This window comes from Diceros bicornis, chromosome 9, assembly GCF_020826845.1.
Source record: "Diceros bicornis minor isolate mBicDic1 chromosome 9, mDicBic1.mat.cur, whole genome shotgun sequence".
NCBI lineage: Eukaryota > Metazoa > Chordata > Mammalia > Perissodactyla > Rhinocerotidae > Diceros > Diceros bicornis.
In genome coordinates this window covers 31,787,597-31,794,961 of record NC_080748.1, presented here as the reverse complement: position 1 = coordinate 31,794,961, position 7,365 = coordinate 31,787,597, and the positions used below count along the sequence as shown (strand labels likewise).

At 47.1% G+C, this 7,365-nt stretch overlaps 1 non-coding gene across 1 annotated transcript; it reads right to left on the bottom strand.

The window, feature by feature from the left end:
* Positions 1-658: 658 nt before the first annotated feature.
* Positions 659-730, bottom strand: TRNAE-UUC (transfer RNA glutamic acid (anticodon UUC)). The gene has a single exon. It is a non-coding gene; the product is annotated as a tRNA-Glu (tRNA).
* Positions 731-7,365: the final 6,635 nt, after the last annotated feature.

The window sequence follows — 7,365 nt, the reverse complement described above, 5'->3', positions numbered from 1 at the left end:
TATGTTAGGGCGTGAGAAGAGAGTTGCTTTTTGCCGTTGCCTCACTCCTCAGTGTTTGCAATAACCTAAATTTCTTTTTTCCTGACCCCCACTCACCCAAATAACTGGTTCAGTGAGCTCTTTGAATCGCAGACAATAGACTGATTGTACTCTGAACTGCTCTGCCCTTAATAATGACTTTTCTGGAAATCTTGCTGTCCTCCAAGGAATGGCTTTAGGCAACTTAAAAGCCCTATAACGTCCTAAAATACGTCTTTTCTTTTTCTTTCAAAGAAGAGCACTTTTGGGTAATTTACTCCATATCCACAAAACAAGGAGAAATTACGGCAGGAAAACCAACTGGAACATATATCTTAGCGCAGGACTGATTGGTTTCCGGCTTTTCTTCACCTCAGAATTAATCCCTTATTTCAAAAACTTGACTTCACACTGTGGCGAGCTGTTTCCCTTCCGCCCGCTCCTGCCAGCGCCACGGGTTTGGGTGGGCTTTACCTCACGCCCGCTCTACGGCTCGCCCCTGATTCCCTTTAGCCCCAATCTCCCTGGGCTGCTGCTGAAACGGAGTTACGGCGTTTTCTAGAAACATATCTTCTCCTTAGTAAAGAGAGCCTAAATTGAGTCCATTTCTTTAAAAAGAAAAAAGAAAAAAAACTACGCGTTCCCACACCGGGAGTCGAACCCGGGCCGCCTGGGTGAAAACCAGGAATCCTAACCGCTAGACCATGTGGGAGACGACAAGCGTAACTCTGAACCTAGACAAATTGAGTCTTGTGGCACCGGCTTCCGCCAGCCCTGCCGTGCGAGGCTTCCGGCGTCAGACCTGCCTGTGCGCCTGCGGACCTCTCGCGGCCGCTTAACCCCTTCCGGCCCGCGCTCTCTCCCTTCCCTCTGGCGGAAGGCTTTTGGATGTTTCTTTTCTCTCTCGTCGCGTCTTCTGTGATCTGCAGTCTCCTAGTTCTGGAGAGCACGTATACGCTAATGTAGACGCTAGGTCGGAGGAGTCATTGTTCGTAATTCCTCACAAGAAATCCTGCGGAATGCAAAAGGACTGGTGTTTGAATCATAGACTCGTTAATAGGAAACAAGTGCCGCGTGGAGTCGTAAACCGCCACAGCAGAGGCCGCAATGGGGCGGGCGCCGCCTTCCCTGCCTGCCGGCCGCCCGACCGGCCGCCCCGGCGGAGCCCCCGACTCAGGCCTTGTCCGGGCAGCCCGTCCATGTCCACGCCGAGCACACCCCACGGGGGCCGCACACTTAGTGAAACGCGCCGAGCCGGCGTCCGCACGGCCGATTAGGACCCAAATCGACGGCGCCCGTCCCCCTCCTCCCCGCACTGTCCCCGGCTGGGCTCCGGCCCCGCAGTTGATCTTTCCTCTCAAGAAACAGGAGCCTGGAAGATTCCAGGTTCTGTTGGCTCAACGGCCAAAGGCAGGAATTGTGTCACTGAAAGTAGGCAACGGTGGTTTGTAAGCGCAGCTTATAAACGCGGAGAAAGGCCCTCACTGCAGGCACTCATGAGGGATGGAAAGTCCTGTGGTTTCCAAACCCGTTCCCGATTTCAGCAGCATTTCGCTGGGAGCGGTTTGTGCGTTATAATCTGCTGTTTGGGTTAGGAAAGCACGGAGGGCCGGTTATCCGGGAGAGCTGCGGTTCTGGTGTTCCCGTTGTGGCTGAAGCTACACAGGATTTGTTTGGACTAGCGGGGGACACTTCAGAGCCCATTTAAAAGCTGGTTCTGGTTCTTATTTCTCCCTCCTCACTCCCCACCTGCCGAAGGGACTCAGAAGGTCCTCGCTGTCCCTCTAACTGAGGCTCTCTGAAGGCTTCAATTGTCACATTCACGGCCAGAGGGGAGGGGCGGGAATGGACCCTAAAAAGAAACTATTCTGTCTCATTTATTAACACGGATGAAGCTCCCTAACAGGGAGTGAACATAATCCAACCTCGGGGAAATTTCATGCAGCTCTAAAGAAAAACTAGAAACACTGACTGCAAACATACTCTGTTCAAATAGGTTTGCTCATTGAATTCTCACAGTATACCTATGAGGTAGGTCGTATCCGCCTCTTTGGTGGTTCCTCCTGTACTATCTTTGCATCTTTGAATTGAGTTTTCATTTGCTTTTTAATCAGTGAGACAGCCGCCTGCCTTTGGGGGACGTCTGTTTTGGGACACTAAAGAAAACTCGCCAAATCAAACCTCATGGAGGACAGAATACCCTGCATCTGTGGTTCTCAGTGTGGAGGCTGAGATGTCACATGGGCCTTTCAGTTTTATATTTCCACTTGAGTTAATTCTTTTTTTTTTTTTTTTTTTTTTTGCCCAATGATAATTCTTTTTAAAAAGTATCTTACGGGTTTTAAAGATAAAAGTGCCCAGTGTAATCCATACATTGAATAGGCACCATCTTTAGGATATAACCAAAGTGTAATGTTACTTTTGTCTCTAAGTATCCCCCAACTGAAATTTGTTCAGTTTTTCTTTGCCACTGGATGAAAACTTGAGCAGTAACAGAAAGCCCTATGGTCACTTTAAGTAGTAAAGCACTGTCCAGGACAATATACTATTCAGTGAACGGTCTTCATTCTAGATGTTTCTCCTCTCCCGCCACTCCAGCTTGGGCATGATTTCAGGCTAGGAATAGTGGTGAGCTGGTTGGAGTTCCTACCAGCTCACAAGGTCCAATTGTGGGCTTCTCTTCCCGACTCCGCGTTCAGTAACATCACATTGGTAGCCTGAGATGGCCATGCTGGGAGTATTTACACCAGGGAGATAGGCAAATGCTCCAAGGCAGGGTTTTTCACCTTGGAGAGCTTGTGTGCTGGGTAAATATTTACCAGCGCAACACTGGGCCAGGGGCTGCTGTCCAAGAGAGAGGTATGATCCACTTCTCATTTCTTTTTTTGGCCTTCTTCCCTTCCAGGCTCCAAGGCTCTCCAGGATTGGAGTGCAGGGAGGGCCAGAAAAAGGGGGATCAAATGTTCCTACTGGACTGGTACTGTCAAAAGTCCGCTTCCTGCTGTCTGGGTCTGAGATGTGTTTTAGGGCTGACTCTTTTTCTCAGTGGTTCTCTGTGAGTTCACCAGAGGCTTCACTGCTTGGGTGCCCTGAGCAGTGTCGCCCAGGAGACTAGCAGTGTTCTCCCAGTGTGTGTCTTACACCAGTGGTACCAGGATCGCCAGTGGCTTCAACTGCAGATTCTTCACCCCACCCTGAACTTCCAAGTGAGAACTTCTAGGAGCAGTGCCTGGGAGTCTGAATTTTAACAAGCACGCCCTCCCAAATGATTCTAATGCCACTAGAGTTTGAGAAACACTGAACTACATGACTGTAAATTCCTTTCAATCTCTGAAAGACCATGATCTCCGAAGCACAACTTCCATCACTTCCCTTTGCTACTCAAAAACCTGAAAAAAATAGCTTCTGGTTGCCTGTTGAGTAAAATCTAAATTCCCTGGCCAAGCCTTCCATAATCCAGCCCTAACACAACATGCTAATAGTATCCTCCCATGCCCCTCTTCAGAGACCACATTCCAAATCACCCCACTTGCTCTGTGCCACTTGTCCTCGTGCTTTCGGCCCTGGTCCCTTTACTCCGCCTCTCTCTGCGCCGCCCACCCCACTCTTCTTTCCACATCTGACCCCAACTCCAAGGCCAGCTCAGCCCCATGAAGCCGCCTCGGGTCCTTCTCGTCACAAGTCACTCCCGTTTCCTCTGAATCCCAAAGCCGAAGTCTTTAAAAAATAGTGATGTAGGCTTGTGCCCTGCCGCCTTTATTATTTATTTAATAGGAAAGTCCATGAATAAAAATCAGATTCCATAATCCCCCTGGGAACTCAGTCCTGCACTCAATCATTCTGCCAAGTCGTCCTTCCTTTTATCTAACTTAAATACTTCCTGCTGTACTTCTGTGTGAAAGCTGCCCCCTTTTAACCACCAGCATGAACAAAATGTTCCTGGGAGGAGGAAAAAAACACAAATTTTTGAAGTTTAGCCAGACCAGTAAGTGAGCTGCATTTCTTTAGTTCTGCACACGCACAAAAAAAGCCTCCTTGTTGACACAAGGAACAGCTATTCTTGTTCCCATGCATCTAAGGCTGGCTCTCACCAGGCAGCTCTCCCATTTCATCCACTATTCGATACTGGAAAAAAGCCCCAAGCATATTGTACTTGCCGGGCACCTACATTAGTCAAAGCGGTGGGTGCAATTCAGGTCCCTACCTGCCAGTCATTTAGGAGTTAGGCTGGTCTTCATTTCAGTGGGACCAGGAGTCACCCTTTATAAGGGCGTCAAAAATAAGTGCCAATTAAACTCCACTTTCCCAAGGAGAGCTCTGGCCAGACAGACCCAGCCCATGGCACGCAGTTAACCTCAAAGCTCTTTTGGGTAACAGCACCTGCCCCTGCTGACCAGTTGGGGTGAGTTAATCTTCATGGCCTAACACTAGGTTCAGTTTCTAAAATTGGATCTGAGCTCAGGAGACCACTGGGATGACAGAGCTTCCTCAGGGCTTGTTTAGATTATACAGCTCTGCCCTTCACCTCAACCCCAAATCCAGCAGCTCCTACTCGTCCTATGACTCAGGGCACATACCCTTGAACTCCCAAAACTGGGTTAGGTGCTTGTTCTGTGGGCCCACCCCATCAATCATTGGGCTGGGTGAATTTCCCTGCTTCCTGCTCCATCACTGTAAGCTCCTGATGGCAGAGTCTGGGTCTTAGTCTGTTGCATCTCCAGCTTCTAGCACAGTGCTTGGCACACTTTATCATTTACTGAATGAATCAATCTCCTAAAATATCTTTGTTTCTTTGGGAACCCTTCTATAAAAGTTACTTTTTTCCTTAAATCAGCAAATGACAAGAACAAACTATTCCTCAGCCAGGTAAAAATATCTCCACAGCATGGTATCTTTCCTGACACATCAGCTACACTCAGTCAATGTTTGAGTGGTTGCTTACTTGATTCATTCATTCATTCAGTAATCAATCAATCAGTCAGTCCCAGAGGAATAGTCTTGGTTTTCACCTAGCACCTAAGCAGCAAAGCAACTAAGAGTCTCATAATAATCTCAATATCTGAGTAACTACAACATAGAACAAGAAACCACATCACTGTCTCCTGATATCCTTCCCCACCTCACAGACCCTCTCTTTTTCCCCCATACCTTCCCTTCATCTGCTCTGATTACATGAGGCAGGGGGAGCTTTGGCAGACCATCCTCATGCTCACCCCTATCTGTTTGCTCCTCCTGGGCTCAGCCCTGGGTCAGAGACAAGCTTTTCTCATTTTTCTGGAGGACCACACTCCAGATTTGTGCGAGTCCAGGTGCTCCATGGCCTGGCATCTAGAAAACTTGCCCAGCATTGTAGTTTCCTGTTCCATGTGGCAGTTGCTCAAATATTAAAATTATGCCCCTCTGAGACCCTCAGTTAGTTTTCTTTGCCACTTAAGTGCTAGGTGGAAATCAAGTTGAACTTTGTGTGAGAGGTTAAAACTATTTCTGGACTTCCCACCAGCAGTTCTGAGTTGACTGAGCTTTCTAAACTCATTTTCTTCTTTGTCGGTGAGACAATCTGTCTCAATTATCATCTGTAGATCCATGGCCAGGGATTATGTCAAGTTCAGTGTTCATCAGGGCACCCAGTGACAGTGCTTGACATAAAAATAATAGCTATCACATATAGGATTCACTATGTGCCAGACAATTCTAAACACTTTAATATATTAACAATTTAATTCTCCCAATGAGTCAGTGAGATAGGTACTAATATTCCCATTTTACAGGTTAGAAAACTGAAACACAGAAAGGTTAAGTAATTTGCTAAAAGTCTTACAACTTATAAATAGCAGAAGCAGGATTCAAATCCAAGCATTTTGTCTCCGAATCTGAACTCTTAATATCAAACTGCCTCTACTGTTATACTTACTGCATAAAATGGTGGACGGTCATTGATAATAATAATGATAATGCGTTCAGCAACAATGAACATACATTGTTCATTGTTGATGACATATATTCTGAGGCCTGATGCCATCCTTAGGGGAGAGTGAAGGTGTTATGGGCTCTTCTTAAACCAATGAAAATAAACATTTCATGATCTAAGACTTCATAGATGCCGACATTGGCACAGAGACAACACCCCTGGTCCTTTCTTCCTCATCATCTACCCATTTTCAGAAATGCCACCTTCATCATGAATATCCAAAAATAAATTAATGTTGTCCCTCTCTCACAGTCTATGGTTGGAAATCTCATAACTTTTCCCTCTAACCTCTATTAAGAATTATTGTTCACTGTAGATGAATTGATTTATTCAAGCAATCAACAAACCAGGCACAAAGACTCATGAGGCATAAGACATTCTGCCCTTCTGAAGTGTCCACCTAGTTGACATCTGCACATGGATGACTAATGAACATCTCAAGCTTAACATGTTTAAAATTGAGCTCTTAAGAGTCCACCATCCCTGCTCCCTCCAACCAGCTCTTTCTGCAGCCTTTCCCATTCCCATTAATGGCAGTTCCATTCTCCGAGTTGCGCCAGCCACAAGTCCTGGAATCACACTTGATTCCATTTTCTCTCTGTCGTTCTAAAGCCAATCCCTCAGGAAATCCTATTGACCCTATTATGAAAATAGATCCAGAATTTGATCACTTCTCCCCATTCCTCTGGCCCGAGCCACCACCATGTCTCACCTGGATTACTGAAATAGTCTCGATCTTGCTTCTGCCCACAAGCCCCCCACCCCCACAGCCTATTCTCAACACTACAGCTAAAGAGATACTTTTTTTTTTTTTTTTTTTTTTTTTTGTGAGGAGATCAGCCCTGAGCTAACATCCGCCAATCCTCCTCTTTTTTTTTTTTGCTGAGGAAGACAGCCCTGGGCTAACATCGGTGCCCATCTTCCTCCACTTTATATGGGACGCCGCCACAGCATGGCTTACCAAGCAGTGCGTCGGTGCGCGCCCGGGATCCGAACCAGCGAACCCCGGGCCGCCGCAGCGGAGCGCGCGCACTTAACCGCTTGCGCCACCGGGCCGGCCCCTAAAGAGATACTTTTAAAACAAAATAGATCATGTCATTTCTCTCATCAAGCCCTCCAATGGCTTCCCATCTCATACACAATAGAAGTCAAAATCCCAACTAAGATCTACAAGGCCATGCATGGCAATCACCCCCTCCCGTTAATTATCCCCCCATGCACTTGGCTCCAGCCACACTACCCTCCTTGTCATTCTTTGACTCTTCTAGACATACTCCATCTCAGGGCCTTTGCACTTGTGTGGGGAGGAAAGAGCTTTCCACACTGAGGGAACATCTTCATGGCTTACTCTCTCACCTCCCTCAGGTCCTTTAGAAATT